This window comes from Gossypium hirsutum, chromosome A06 (assembly GCF_007990345.1).
Source record: "Gossypium hirsutum isolate 1008001.06 chromosome A06, Gossypium_hirsutum_v2.1, whole genome shotgun sequence".
In the NCBI taxonomy this organism is placed as follows: domain Eukaryota; kingdom Viridiplantae; phylum Streptophyta; class Magnoliopsida; order Malvales; family Malvaceae; genus Gossypium; species Gossypium hirsutum.
In genome coordinates, this window is record NC_053429.1 from 107816309 (window position 1) to 107833449 (window position 17141).

The window sequence follows — 17141 nt, forward strand, 5'->3', positions numbered from 1 at the left end:
TCTGACATCTGTGTATTACGAATCAGATATCTCTCTATACAGAATTTAAATGACTACAAGGTTTGTTTCTATTAAAACTATACTCAATAAGGAATCTTTACATATAAAGAATGACTTCTAATTATTTTTGTACAATGTATTATGAATTTTTAAAGTCAGATCAGAGGATCCAGAAATCACTCTGGCCCTGTTTCACAAATATTTAAACATCTCATAAAATATAACTCATATACCTGTTTTGTTCCATCCATATGAAAATAGACTCATAATTATTCAATTCCATATTTTATTCACCATCTAGTTGTATCTCTACTATTTTTAATGATTTTTCAAACTCACATCATAGCTGCTGTCTAATCTATTTTATGGTAAAATTTACCTATTTCATGTTTTCCATGGATTAGCTAGTAATTTAGCATACATAACACCAAATATGATCATGATTAGCCATTCCAATGGCTAATCATTACCAAGCATTTCCATACCACTCAATAACCATATCATAAGACCATATATACAAAATGATTATAATGCTATACATGCCATACTCAAAATATGCAAGCCATTATGCCAAGATGGTATACAGATAGTGTGAGCGAACCTCCGACCGTTCCCGATTTCCGAGCTGGCTTGTCAAAACTACAAGGAATGAAAAGGATGGAGTAAGCATAAATGCTTATTAAGTTCACATGCAAATAGCAAGTAACATAACCATATAAGCAAACATAAAACATCATTTGCATAATCATCACCAAGACATTCATATCATATTTTCATTTATCATCTTACCATATTATTGTTATATCGATTTTTCAACCCAAGGGTTAAGTACATACCTGTTCAAAGTATCTATTTCACAACACTTACCAATACGTCCCTTTCATCTCTAGTATTCCTCCATTTGAGTAGAACTTTACCCGTTGAACACATCGGGATATAATTCGGATACATGGAAAGTTTGCACCTAAGTGCCACATATGTAGCCAAGCTACCATGTAACCCGCCCATAAGTGAACTCGGACTCAACTCAATGAGCTCGGATGCCTAGTTACATCTCTTGAACTCGGACTCAACTCAACGAGCTCGGACATTCGCATCCATAAGTGAACTCGGACTCAACTCAACGAGTTTGGATGCCCAAATATCCTTGTGACATGTCACTTGTATCCTAATCCATTCCTAAGGTTCAACGGGACCTTTTCATGTGTCTCAACCATCTTCTATGGAATGCCGTTACCGATACTCGGTAGTATTTCACATTTTCCAAGTATATCACATAATTTGACATATTAACAAACAATTATCAAACTATAATATTTCATAATAATTATCATATAATTTAAATAACATAAAAACATTTAAAATAATAATTCTGTTACCAACATTTACATATGAACTTACCTCGTATGCGAAAATGCTACTTTTACCATTTCGTCCACAACTTGGTATTTTCCCCATTTTAGCCCGAATTTTAGTTTTCCTTGCTAATCGAGCTTGGAAGCTTGAAAAACCCTAGCCATGGTCTCTCCTTGCTATATTCGGCCATGGGGTTGAAGATGAGCAAGATTGGCTTTTAATTTTGTATTTTAATTCATTTTACCCCTAAATGACCAAAATGCCCTTACTACTAAACTTTCCAAAAATTCCATCCATGTCCAATTTTTGTCCATAGACTTAGAAATTGGTAAAATTTCTATTTAAGACCTCCTAATTAATATTTCAAAACAATTTCATACTAGAAAATTCTAGAATGCAAGTTTTACAAATTATTCGATTTAGTCCCTAATTTCAATTTAAGCACTTTATGCATAAAATTTCTTCATGAAATTTTCACACAATCATGCAATCATATCATAGAACTCAAAATAATCATAAAATAATTATTTCTATCTCAGATTTTGTGGTCACGAAACCACTATTTCGACTAGGCCCAAAATCAGGATATTACAACTCTCCCCCCCTTTAGGGATTTTCGTCCTCGAAAATCTTACCAGAAAAGTGGTCTTCACTTAGATTCTTTAATTTCATATTCGGTGCTGAAGAACTTTCACTCAGGCGGTGCCTCCAATATATCTCATAATTTCTCATATATTCTGAAAGTTTACGAACTCATCTCTTAATTATTCTTAAATTTTCAACCCTTCTCCGTTTCCCTTGTCATCTTGACATAAAACCAGATCTCAATTTGGTTAATGGAGACTAGAATTCCAAGAAATTCAACAATCAAAAAGACCTGAAATTCCATGAATCTGATGAGTAGGAATTCATTCAATACTGATATGATTTATAGATCTCGCCAAACATTTAACAATAGGATACATCACATTTTCCTTTTCCTGCCATGGAAATAATTCTGATATGGCCTCAAGAATAATCCTTCTCATTTCCATCCCAATATCAACACTGGCAAGGATAATTTTGATAGATCCCAATGCTCGGCTTTAACCTCTTTAACAACTCAGATTTTATGTAACATCGAATGCTCTAAACTATCACATTACCTCACTGTCTTGAAACACATCACAATTCATACAACGGTACATTACTGAAAGTCAGGAAGTCTTTACTCAAGGTAGACTAGTCTAGTTCAGACGCTTCGGTTACCAATATTCTCATCTATCCAAACTCTGTCAACATGTAATAAACTTTTCAGCTTTCACAAGACGAAAACCTTATCATTCGTAGTGACTTTAACTAATATCCAACTCTTTCTAATAAATATACACTTCTCGTTCAGACTATTTACTCTTTTATCTGTACAAAATGAAATTCTATTATCAGACTTGAGAAAAATAATCCTGACATAATTGTCACATGAAATCTTTCAAATAAATAATTCACCATACCGACTGAAACTCGCGCTTTTATCACCTATGCCTTTACTGATGTCAAATCCTTACACAGAAATTAGAAAAAATCCCAATACTAAAATCACCACATTACCAAGATCAAATTAGAAGTATAGTCATATTTGACATGATTATCACGAGCTGAAGAACGCATTTCGAACACGAGTCATAATTGACAAATTATGGAATAAAGATAACAAGGAAACTGAATAAAGAAATCCAAGATAGAGAAACCCAGAATAAAGAAATCCAGAATAAAGAGATCCAGGATAAAGAAACCCAAGATATGATACTATGCTGAAGAATCGAAAACCAAACTCATAGAGAAAATACAGAATACCCTGATAATTCTTCAAAGAAAGAAAGTCCAAAAGAAAACATCATTTAATCCCACTGGAATCAAATATAACAAGAACAATATATCTTCCCATACATATATATCAGATGAAGCATCAAGTAGAAGAAACAAAAACATAATATCTTACGTATTCTCTCATCAATTCTTATCAGACGAAATGAAATAGAATACCCGATGAAATAGAGCAATATAAATTATAAACCAGTCAGACTACCAATGCTTTCATCCAACACCAGAATTAGAAGACATTCCCATATAACAAGAATTTCTTCAAAAGATCAATAGCCATAGAAATATTTCTGAGAACGGGTAAACACATAGAACATCTCAAAAGAGACTGCTAAATTTGTCCAGTCATAACTGTCACACTCAGATAGTTCACATTTCAATTATCATTTCCCCAACTAGTTCTGTCGTCACAAATTTCATATTAAACCATTCACTAAAGAAGGCCAGTTCTGAATAAATTTCGATTTACACTTTTCTCGACCTTGTACCTGAGTAATTCGGTTTACCAAGGAGAATTCCTTTTCTAACTAGGACAGTGCATAGCTCCAATAATCTTTACATCAATCCGATACTTTACTGGCTCTGACTTTACTTATCAGCTCATTTTCAATCTCTGATCATACTTATAATTATTCTATCACTGAACTCTTTGGGTTCTCAACCGAAAACTTATTCAATACAAATCTCATGAAATTGCATTATAAGTACCACTTTGGTAAGGGGGAGGGGTTGTAGGACCTCTGACTCAACTTTCTTATACATACACATATGACACAACTCCCATCATCAGAGCAACATCATCAAAATCATGTCATTCATTCATGTTGGCTTACACCAATTTTCTTATTGTCCCATTTAGACAACATACTTATGCATACATTCTATGTTTTCTAGATAGCTTTACTTATCCATTCATTTAATTAAATTAATTCATGCTCATGACGTCATATAAGGCCAAACAAACATAGATATTTGCATCACAATCACAACTTTCATTTCGTGCATCATCATGTACATATCATTACAATCATATAATTCAGTCTAACAATTTAACATAGATAAGTTCATTTCATTATAATCCTTTATCTCATAAAAAATTGTATATCATTAACATTCATCAACATTCAACGTCCAATCAAGACAAGGACATTTTCATTCATATCATGATATTATGACCTTTATTCATACCTCTACTACTTTCTATTTATTCCGTTCATCTTATCAAGTAAGCCACATACACTACATCGTATGAGCATTAAGCAAATATGGATATTTATCACAACATGAACTTTCATCTCACATATTATCACATATGTATCATAAACTTTTATTCACACTTTTCTGAACCGAGACTTATCATAATCATAACTTTACTCAAATACCTTCGCATAACATTGAACATGGTCAGCGCAGCTCGGTTGGAGAGTACCCTGTCTAAATAAGACGGTACTCATACGCGTCGGAAGACATCACACTATCACAGATCAGTGGCATGTATAGCTAAACTTTTACACATGCTAGGTTAGTCCGAGAACCGACTAAAACTTTTCTGATACCACTAAATGTAACGCCCCCACACCCAAAATCATCGTCGGAGTCGAGCTTGAGGAGTTACCAAACATAATTTATCAAATTAAGAACTTCAAATCTTTTGTTTCTACATTCACAGCTTTCTAGCTACTCACGTTACAGTTACAAGAAAAATAATATCTCGAGTTACGAAAATCAAAATCAAGATCCATAAATTGTCCCTAAATCTAGACTCATATATCTATTTACTTATTTTTTTCTAGAATTTTTGGTTGGGCCAGTTAGTACAGTTTATTAGTTAAAGTCTCCCCTGTTTCAGGGTTCGACTGCTCTGACATCTGTGTATTACGAATCAGATATCTCTCTATACAGAATTTAAATGACTACAAGGTTTGTTTCTATTAAAACTATACTCAATAAGGAATCTATACATATAAATAATGACTTCTAATTATTTTTGTACAATGTATTATGAATTTTTAAAGTCAGAACAGAGGATCCAGAAATCACTCTGGCCCTGTTTCACAAAAATTTAAACATCTCATAAAATATAACTCATATACCTGTTTTGTTCCGTCCATATGAAAATAGACTCATAATTATTCAATTCCATATTTTATTCACCATCTAGTTGTATCTCTACTATTTTTAATGATTTTTCAAACTCACGCCACTGCTGCTGTTTGAATCTATTTTATGGTAAATTTTACCTATTTCATGTTTTCCATGGATTAGCTAGTAATTTAGCATACATAACACCAAATATGATCATGATTAGCCATTCCAATGGCTAATCATTACCAAGCATTTCCATACCACTCAATAACCATATCATAAGACCATATATACAAAATGATTATAATGCTATACATGCCATACTCAAAATATGCAAGCCATTATGCCAAGATGGTATACAGATAATGAGAGCGAACCTCCGACCGTTCCCGATTTCCGAGCTGGCTTGTCAAAACTACAAGGAATGAAAAGGATGGAGTAAGCATAAATGCTTAGTAAGTTCACATGCAAATAGCAAGTAACATAACCATATAAGCAAACATAAAACATCATTTGCATAATCATCACCAAGACATTCATATCATATTTTCATTTATCATCTTACCATATTATTGTTATATCGATTTTTCAACCCGAAGGTTAAGTACATACCTGTTCAAAGTATCCATTTAACAACACTCACCAATACGTCCCTTTCATCTTTAGTAATCCTCCATTTGAGTAGAACTTTACCTGTTGAACACATCGGAATATAATTCGGATACATGGAAAGTTTGCACCTAAGTGCCACATATGTAGCCAAGCTACCATGTAACCCGCCCATAAGTGAACTCGGACTCAACTTAACGAGCTCGGGCGTTCGCATCCATAAGTGAACTCAGACTCAACTCAACAAGCTCGGATGCCTAGTTACATCTCTCGAACTCGGACTCAACTCAACGAGCTCGGACATTCGCATCCATAAGTGAACTCGAACTCAACTCAACGAGTTTGGATGCCCAAATATCCTAGTGACATGTCACTTGTATCCTAATCCATTCCTAAGGTTCAACAGGACCATTTTCCCAGTCATGTGTCTCAACCATCTTCTACGGAATGCCGTTACCGATACTCGGTAGTATTTCACATTTTCCAAGTATATCACATAATTTGACATATTAACAAACAATTATCACACTATAATATTTCATAATAATTATCATATCATTTAAATAACATAAAAACATTTAAAATAATAACTATGTTACCAACATTTACATATGAACTTACCTCGTATGCGAAAATGGTTACTTTTACCATTTCGTCCACAACTTGGTATTTTCCCCATTTTAGCCCGAATTTTAGTTTTCCTTGCTAATCGAGCTTGGAAGCTTGAAAAACCCTAGCCATGGTCTCTCCTTGCTATATTCAGCCATGGGGTTGAAGATGAGCAAAATTGGCTTTTAATTTTGTATTTTAATTCATTTTACCCCTAAATGACCAAAATGCCCTTACAACTAAACTTTCCAAAAATTCCATCCGTGTCCAATTTTTGTCCATAGACTTAGAAATTGGTAAAATTTCTATTTAAGACCTCCTAATTAATATTTCAAAACAATTTCATACCAGAAACTTCTAGAATGCAAGTTTTACAAATTATTCGATTTAGTCCCTAATTTCAATTTAAGCACTTTATGCATAAAATTTCTTCACGAAATTTTCACACAATCATGCAATCATATCATAGAACTCAAAATAATCATAAAATAATTATTTCTATCTCAAATTTTGTGGTCACGAAACCACTATTCCGACTAGGCCCAAAATCAAGATATTACCTGTGGGCTCAATGGCCAGGCCGTGTGAATCGTGTAAACCTTGGTGAACACCCCCGAAGGCCACGGGTGTGTGAGATGCCCGTGTGGAAAGGCTTAGGCCATGTCATCTTCTCAATTTGGTCTGTTTTGTCCCTTTTTAGCTCATTTTTGGCTCCTTTTGACTCTTGGTGCTCTCCTGAGTACAAAACATGAAATAACCGAATTAAGAACACCAAAATCCATAAGTCTAGTAGTAAACATCCATAAATATGCTAAGTATTTGGGGTAAAATTATGTATAATTTGGCGTTTATCAAATACCCCCACACTTAAGCATTTGCTTTTCCTCAAGCAAAACTCTCATTTACTGCTAGAATTCATTCTTTTCAATCAGATGATCAGTATTGATAATGTTACAAACTATTCCACGAAAAATTATATAGTGAGAAATTAACTATAGGGGCATTAAAAGCCTCAAAAAATCTAAATCGGATATTTTGATAATAAAAATCATAGGTAATTTGCTTCCTCTAAGTAATCAACTTTAGTCCTAAATATACAAGAGATGACATCCTCACTAAAGATTCAGTCAAATCACTCAAAGTGTTTAAGGTTTAAGATTAAGCATTCGATTGTCTAACATGAAAAGTTATTACCTTAGGCTTGCATGAAAATCAAATCTCCGACACTTGTAAATGATATGATACACTAATCAAAAGGTCTTTGCATGGTTGTAATAGGGTTTAGGTTACAGGTATGGATACAAGCTGAAGAACAGGGGTTAGAATCGAGATAATTTCAATATGTTACCCCACTATCAAAAACTTAATTACTAAACCAGAAACAAATATCTAGAACTATTTTACATGAGTTCATGACAACTTTAGTTTGCTGAGATATACACTTTTTTAAAGAACAAATCAAGTCAATACAATACAGAAATCATACTTCATGATTCAGTAACAAAAAATGGGAACATAGTGAGGTAATAATATTAAATTTAATCTCGATAAAAAGGTAAATTAAGTAAGAGGATTTCAACAATAATGAGTTAATGGGTTAATGATAAGGGTTAATCAATAAAAAAAGGTTAGTAGGCTCAAAGGAGGTTCGCTAAGGGTTTAATTATGTGAGAAGGCTTTTTATGGAGTAAATGGGTTAAATCCTAAGTGCCTTTATCATCTCAGTATATCAAATCATACGTATGATCTCGACATGTATAATCGAAGCAAGTTCTAGAATAACAGTTCAATGTTGACACAATCAAACCACAAAAGAAGTGAGCAAGAAAAAAAGCTATATGCTCAAAAGGCTCAAAAATCTCACCAAAAATTTCGGTTTTTGATGTCATTTCTGTATACTTAGGATTTCAAGGTAATACCTCAATTTAGGAGAAATAGTCTAAAAATTTTATTTCTCAAAATATCAACTTATCATGCTCGATTCTTTAAGGTCCTATAATCAAATAATCATGCATAATTCCCTTTGTCTAATTCTCGACATATCAACAATAATTATAGATCAATCAGAATTCATTCTATCAATATTATAAGAAAATCACTTAAGCACAAGACCAAATTCAGGGATTTGATAATAACGAAAAAAGTTAGGTTTCATGTTCACCCCCCACAGTGAAGATGTACATTGCCCTTAATGTACAGAGATAGATTATTCAAAATAAAGAAAATCATAAGAGGAAAGGAGGTGAAACTCCTTGTTATATGGATGTGGAGCTTGATTCTGAGGATGGAGTGTTCGAGGAAAGTGGTAGCTGCTATTGTTCTTGGCTAGATGAAGAAATTAGGTCGTTGAACATGGCACTCGTGAGGTATTGTTTCCCTTTTGTTTCCTCATTCCATAAAATATTCCTAGCAACTTTGCTTGGAAGTCTGTAGAATCAGGAAGAGCTTATTAAGAGTTGGTGTGGAAGAGAGCATAGTGGAATAAAATAATAAAATTGAAATGAAAATAAAAATCAAAAGAAAAAGAAAAATAAAAAATAAAAAATAAAAATAAAAATAAAATAAGGAAATAAAAAATAGGAGGATTCAATGATCCTCGTCGGTGGGGCCCTCAGGTGGTGGTGCTGGAGTGGCGATGTGAAAATGCTGGCACAGCTGCTGTATCATGGCCTGTATATCGTCCATCTGTCGGTCCCATCGCCGATCTCGCTCATGAATTATTTCGAACTGCGTAGTGCAATACTGCTCGAAGTGGGCGAGTCGGTCAGAAAGATGTGCCAATGAAGCAACCGCATGAACTGGTCGTTCCCTAGGTGGCGCTGTGGAAGGCTCCTCATGCTGTGGGGGAACATCATCAGGGATGTCCTCAAGATCCTCCTCATCAATGGCATGCAAGAGATGGTACTGAGGAGGATCGGCCCCACGTCGGTGCTCGATCATCCTCATGTGTAACATAGTCGTGATGCCTTGTGGGGACATCTGACCTATCAAGGTAAGCGCTAATGACTGGGCCGCGTTGTTGAGGAGGCCGAAGTTTCTGGCAAGGCGCATCACGTAGGGGTCGATGGATATCACTCTTTTCCTATGCCGCTCGATCTGATGGCGAATGGCGAAAGTAATGAAGTAGGCCAAGTCAGTCACATGCGCATTCGCCATGCACCATAAATAGTAGGCATCGTAGGTGTTGACGACGCCGGTGCTCACTCTCCTTCCGGTCAAGGTGTGCGCCAATATGGCATGGAGATATCGTAGGGAAGGGGGGAGAGCTGAGGCCTTCGAGCGACTAGGGTCGTAGGTGGAAGAGAGTGGTGCCAAAGCCTTCCAGCACAAGGAGGGGGAGATGTGGATATTACGTGGTAGTGCATTCATGTTCTCCTCCTCCATAAACTCATCGGTGTAAAGTCCCACAGCAACTCCAAACTCTGGGACACTCATTGCACAAACTAAACCGCCTAATCGGAAGTGAATGGTGCCTGGTCCGTCATTGTTCGTTATCACCACCTGTAAATGAAAAGTAGAGCATAATTCTAAAGTTAACTCTAAATAAGTAGGCTCAGTAATAGCGAAAAACCGTTCTATTGGTCTGTGGACAGGAGGGCACGGGTGGCATCAGTGAGCTGGCCTTGCTCTACGGCAGCCCAGTCGATGAGCGACCTGTGGAAATGGGTCGTGCGCGTAGTATCTGAAATAGCTCCTCCTGCGAAGCTTGCGGAAATTCAAGGAACGAGTGCCAAACTTCAGCTGTAGCAGGTACCGAGGAAGAACTCAGTCCTCTACATCTCTTTAAGGAAGGCATCGCGGCCTTCTTGCCTCTTGATGACGACATAAATGTACTTGAAAATACATGAGCATTGATAGAATCCAAGATACATCAGTAATTAAGCAATAGGCAATAAATTAGTATATGCTATTCAGTAGCTTAAACAAGTCAAATATAGAAAATTCTAAAGCAAATTCCTAACTTGCCTAAAACATATTTGTAATAGTAATAATATCTATGCAAAGTATGTAGAATACTAATGTAGCAACACAAATTGGAAAAATAAGGTTGAGAAAGTGAACTAAAGGCTGTTGTAAGGCGGTGCACGGGTGTGTGGTGGCGAGCATGGGCGTGTGACGCGGAGAGGAAGCCGTGTGGTGGAAAAATAGAGGGTATAGGGAGGGGAAAATATGGATTAATGCAAGAGGAGTGGATTTGAGGGTGGTTTGGGGGTTGGGGAAGTGAGAATCTGGGGAAATGGTGTCGAAATAGGGATTAGGGGTTGGGGGAAGGTAGATTTCGGCTAGGGTTTTAAAAGGAGGAAGAAGATGAACAGTGGTTTGTTTATATAGGGGAGGGTCACACGGGCTAGTGCCAAGCTAGTGTACTTTGAGGGTGAGCCTGTGTTTTTTGAATTTTGTGAGTTAGGTCGTGCCCGGCTACCATCACACGCCCGTGTGTCTTGGGAGTGTGTCAAACATGACCATGTCGCACGGCAGTGCCTAGCTTTGTTTGCTTCTCCCACGCTCGTGTTTTATGGTAGCATGCCCATGTATTGTTGTACACGGTTGAATGGCACGGGCGTGTCGCACGCCCATGTCGAAGAAACAGAATCGATCTTTGTCCCTGGCACGCCCATGGTTTTCTATCCCTACGCCTGTGTTTTTCCTATCAAGTTCACCCACAGCCATGTCGCACGGCCGTGGGGATTTATCGCACCCCGTGTTTTGGGGAAATCATGTCCTGCTTCAACACGGCCGTATCGCACGGTCGTGTCTCTTCCCCTATTTGGCCATGGCTTTAGGCACGCCCGTGTGCCTGGCCGTGTGTGCTGAAAAACTTTGCAATTCGAAGAGTAAGTTAATTAATTCGAAGTGTGAGAAGTTAAAAATAAAGAAATCAAAATATGTTAGTGCTCGGGTTGCCTCCCAAGAAGCGCTTATTTCTAGTCTAAGCTCGACTTACCTCTCCGTTGATTTATCATGGTGGTTTGAGGAGTTCATACTCCTCGTTCCTGTTGTCAATCTTAAAATAAGGTTTTAATCGGGTGTTGTTTACCTTAAAAGTGCCGAGCTTGGGATGACTCACCTCAACCGTACCAAATGGGAAAATACTGAGTACCGTAAGAGGGATTTCCTTGTTTGGTGTGGTAGTGACAATGTGGGGATGTGCGGCATCCAGTAAGACTTTATCGCCAACCTGAAGTTGATTAGGAAAGGTATCGGGCTTGTTTTGGCGTAGTTTTGGTTTATCACGTGTTCTCGATTTGTGTGCTCACCATTCATCTAGTTCCTCTATTTGAAGCCTTCGTCCTCATGGGTGTCTTTGTTTTCAACATGATAATAGTGCACTGTCTCCATTGACTTGGTTCGAGGGGGTTCCTGCAAGGGTGATTGAGTATTAGTTTTATCATCGACAGGTTTTATAGCATGATCATGAGTTTTAGAGGTTTTGACTGAGTCGCGTACTTGAAGTGTTACTACGTCGTCACCTGCACGAAGTGTTAGTTCTCCTATGCCTACATTAATAATGGTTCTGGCAGTTGCTAAGAAGGGTCGTCCCAAAAATTAAAGGTACCTCGTTATCCTCATCCATATCTAAGACGACAAAGTCTACTGGGTAAATAAACTTATCAATTTTAATGAGAACATCTTCAATAATACCCTTAGGAAATCTAAATATTTTGTCAGCCAATTGTATGCTCATCCTAGTCTATTTGGGTTTACCGAGACCGAGTCGTTTAAACATTTTATAGGGCATAACATTTATACTTGCCCCTAGATCAGCTAAAGCATTATTCACAGATAAACTACCAATTAAGCAAGGAATTGTAAAACTCCTTGGATCTTTCAGTTTGTTAGGTAGCTTATTATTTAGAATAGCTGAGCAGACTGCATTGAGTTCCACATGCGATGTAGTGTCTAATTTCCTTTTATTGTTCAGAAGTTCCTTTAAAAATTTTGCTGAGTTGGGCATCTGTGAAAGAACTTCATTAAAGGGTAAGTTAATATGTAATTTCTTTAAGAGTTTGACAAACTTACTGAATTGCTCTTCTATTCTGTCTTTTGTCATCACTTTAAGATATGGCACATGAGGTTCATGATTCGTACTTACCTATTTGGGATCATTATTATTTACCTCTTCTCATCCTTTGTTCATCGCGTTGTTTTGTTGTATTTTTGGCTCGGGTGCAATGAGTCCGTCCTTATTTTGAGTGCTAATTGCATTGAGTTGTTCCCTCGGATTAGGTTTAGTATTACTTGGTAAGCTACCTTGTGGTCATTCGAGATTAGTTTGGACAGCTGGCCTACTTGAGTTTTGAGTCTTTGGATCGATGCTTGTTGATTCTTAAGTGCTGTCTCGGTATTTTGGAAATGGGTTTCTGACACCGAGATGAATTTAGAAAGCATCTCTTTAAGGTTGGTTTTTTCTCTTGTTGATAAGGTGGCTGTTGAAAACCCTGAGGATTTTGTGGCTTTTGATTCCCCTGACCACCCTAGGAGAAATTTGGGTGGTTCCTCCAACCTGCATTATAGGTATTACTGTATGGGTTATTTTGAGATCTAAAGTTATTGTTACCCATATAGTTAACTTGTTCTTCTTCAGTTGTAGGATTGAAGGATTGGTATTCTGTATGCACACCTCCTCCACCTGAGTCACACCTCATTACTGGATGTACATGCGTAGAACCAAGAAAATTATCAATCTTTTTATTGAGAAGTTCTACCTGATTAGAGAGCATGGTGACTAAATCGATGTTATAAATGACGGCTGTTTTTGTTGGCTTTGTCCTCATAACTTGCCACTGGTAGTTGTTCAGTGACATCTCCTCTATCAATTCATAGGCATCTTCAGGTGATTTATTGTTGATGGTTCCGCCAGCAGCTGCGTCAATCATTTGTCTTGTCGAGGGATTCACACCATTGTAGAACGTTTGAACTTGCAGTCAAAGCAGTAACCTATGGTGAGGGAACCTTCTCAGTAAGTCCTTGTATCTCTCCCATGCATCGTAAAGTGTTTCTAAATCCACATGCAGAAAAGAAGATATATCATTACGTAATTTAGCTGTTTTAACTGGAGGAAAATATTTTAGTTAAAATTCCTCGGTCATTTGTTCCCAAGTAGTGATAGACCTTCGTGGTAACGAGTTCAACCACTGGTTGGCTTTGTTTCTCAGTGAAAAGGGAAATAACCGAAGACGAATGACATCATCAGAAACACCATTGATTTTGAATGTATCACAAAATTCAAGAAAATTCGCCAAGTGCATGTTGGGACGCTCATCCTGCAAACCATCAAACTGAACAAACTGCTGTATCATCTGAATTGTGTTAGGTTTTAGTTCGAAATTGTTCGCAGCAATAGCAGGTCTAACTATACTAGACTCAGTTCTTGTTAAAGAAGGTTTAGCATAGTCATACATAGTGCATGGAGCAGGATTTTGATTAGCTGCAATTGTAGGAGGCAGTTGATCGCCTGGGTTTTCGGCCATCTCTTCGGTTGGGGTTTTAGTATCGTCTTCTCGCTCGTTCTCTGTGTATCGTAAACTATGCCTTATTTCTCTTTGATTTCTATGAACTGTGCGATCGATTTCTTTGTCAAAAAGTAATGGTCCTAATGGGTTTCTTCTAGTCATAAACTATAAAAACCTGCCAAGAGAGAGAAAAAGTAAATTAATAAATAATAAAATAAAATAAAATAAAATAAAATTGCAAGAAAAATAAATGGCTAAAGTAATAAAAATTTAGTGTTCCTAATATTTCAGTTCCCTGGCAACGGCGCCAAAAACTTGATCGCGTGATTCGTAACAAGTAATAAATATTTATAATGAAGATCAAACCTAGACTAACTATTATCACGACGAAAAGACAAGCGCACCTATCGAACAATGGTATAGTAACGGCAAGACCGAGATATCGTACCCAAGGGAACCAAAAGTACCAGTAATAACTATCTTTTTATTATCTAGCCTAGGAATAAAAGGACTTGTTTATTAAACTAATTATCTAAACTAATTAACTAATTTAATTAAAGTGAAGAGAAAATTTGGAAAAAGACTTGAAGAGAAGCAATTGATAAAGACGACACCCAAGGAGGTATCCACCTAGATTTCACTTGTTATCTGACTCTGAACCGGACGATTTATTCACTTAACTTGATCCGTGAGACTCCCTAACCTATGTTATTATCCTTTTCGAGACTAATAACGTCTAATCCTTAGTTGAATTAATCGAAATTTCTTTCTTAATTAAAACCCCTAGGGAAGCATTAAATCACTCTATGGACTTTAATATTAGGTTTCACCCTAATTCGGCAAAATCTCGTAACCCTATTTCTAGGCATTCGATCCACTTCGCTTAATTATGCCAAATCTACTCTTAGGCAGGGTCTATTCCTCCTCTGCATAAGCACATCAAATCATGAATTAATACCCAGAATATTAAGTCAAACATTAAGAACACATAATTAAGAACAAATCAAGTATTTATCATACAGTTCAGATAATAATAACAAGATCCATCATAGGTTTTATCCCCCTTAGGTATCTAAGGGGTTTAGTTCATAATAAAATAAGAGTACATCTCAAAAGTATAAAAATAACAAAGCATGAAGAAAACTCTAAAACCCCTAAAGGAATTCTGAGAGAGATCTTCAGTCTTGGAGTAGCTCTGGCTTTTGGGATGGATCATCTGGCTTCCTTCAAGTAATTCCTAGCGTGTGGTTCTGTATTCCAGAAAAGTTCTGGAAGAGGTCCCCTTTTTGGGTCATACTTAGGGTGTTTATATAGGCTTTGGATTGACTTTCTTCCTCCCTAAGTACCCTTTTCCGTGTAAAATACAACTCTTTGAAAAAGGGACACGCCCGTGTGCCACAACCGTGTGACGTGATTGCCAGGCCGTGTTCGATCCGTTAAATTACCACGACTGTGTAGGCTCAATGGCTGGGCCGTGTGATCATGTAAACCTTGGCCAACACCCCCGAAGGCCATGGGCATGTGAGATGCCCGTGTGGCAAGGCTTAGGCCATGTGATCTTCTCGATTTGGTCTGTTTTGTCCCCTTTTTAGCTCGTTTTTGGCTCCTTTTGACTCTTGGTGCTCTCTTGAGTACAAAACATGAAATAACCGGATTAAGAGCACCAAAATCCACAAATATAGTAGTAAACATCGATAAATATGCTAAGTATTTGGGGTAAAACTATGTATAATTTGGCGTTTATCAGAAGCACCTAAGTTTCCATGACTAAATACTTAACTTGGAATGTTTGAAACTTTTATGTTCTTTTAGTTGAATTCTCAATGTATGATTACTTATGGATTAATGTGAGATATTATCGATAGAAATTATAAGTTGAGAAGAATTTATTTTGATTATGTGTTGAGGATTTTGCTTGAGGACAACCAAATGCTTAAGTGTGGGGGTATTTGATAAACCGTTATTTATACATATTTTCCCCCATGTTTAACGCATTTTATGGATGATTTTCTATTAGAATTGGTGAATTCGATGCTCCTAATGCTTTAATTTCATGTTTTACACTTAGGAGAGCATAGGAGAGCGAAAGGAACGAGAAACGGGCCAAAAATGAAGAAAATGGGCTAAAGTACGAAATGAACACGGCCTAAACCTCCTCACACGGGCAGACTACACGGCCGTGTCAATCTGGTAGAATTGAAGCACGACTCAGACAGGCATAGCACACGCCCATGCCATTCTAACAGCCTCGAAATAGCCTAAAGTAATCGCCCTGCTGAGCCCAAGTTTAGTCCAATTCGAAAAAGGCCACTTTTGAGGGCTTCTAGGCATTTCAAAGCCTATAAACACACCTTAGAAGAGGAGGAAAAGGGGAGATAGAGAATAGGAGGTCATGAATTACCCTAAGGAAGCCGATTGATCCACCCCAGAAGCCGGATTCATCATCAAGACTGAAGATCTCTCCTCAATTTCCCTTCAGGAGTTTTGGGTTTTCTTTATGTTTTGTATTCTTTATTCTTCTGAGATGTTTTCTTATTTAGTTATGAACTAAATCCCCTAAATACCTAAGGGGAATGAAACCTAAGACGAATCTTGTTATTATTTTCTGAATTGTATGATAAATATTTAACTTGTTCTTAATTATGTGTTCTTAATTCTTGTTTTTATATCCCAGGATACTGATTCAAGACATGCTCTTATTCAGAGGGAGAATAGACCCTGTCTAAGAGTACTTTTGTCATAATTAAGCGGAGTTGTTTGCACGCCTAGAAATAGGGTGACAAGATTTTGCACGATTAGGGTGAAACCTAATATGGGGATCCATAGATCGAGTTAATGCAACCCTAAAGTGTTAATTAAAGAAAAGTCTCGGTTATTCAATCTAGGGATTAGACGTTATTAGTCTTGAATAGGGATAATAACATAACTTAGGGATCTCTACGGAACAAGTTGAATGAATAAATCGTCCGGTTCGGAGCCAGAATAACAAGTGAAGTCTAGGTGGATTTTTCCTTGGGTATTGTCTCAAGTCAATCGATTTTCCCAAAAGCAATTCCCCAATTCTTTTCTCTGTGCGTTCTTAGTTTAGATAATTAGTTAATTAAAACAAATAAAACCCCTTTTATTCTTAAGCTAGATAATAAAAAGACAGCCATTACTAGTACTTTT

The 17141-nt window shown here is 36.9% G+C and overlaps 1 non-coding gene across 1 annotated transcript; it reads left to right on the top strand.

Annotated features, from left to right (window-relative positions):
- Positions 1-13455: 13455 nt before the first annotated feature.
- Positions 13456-13562, top strand: LOC121231172 (small nucleolar RNA R71). The gene has a single exon (XR_005929239.1). It is a non-coding gene; the product is annotated as a small nucleolar RNA R71 (small nucleolar RNA).
- The last annotated feature ends 3579 nt before the right edge of the window (positions 13563-17141 follow it).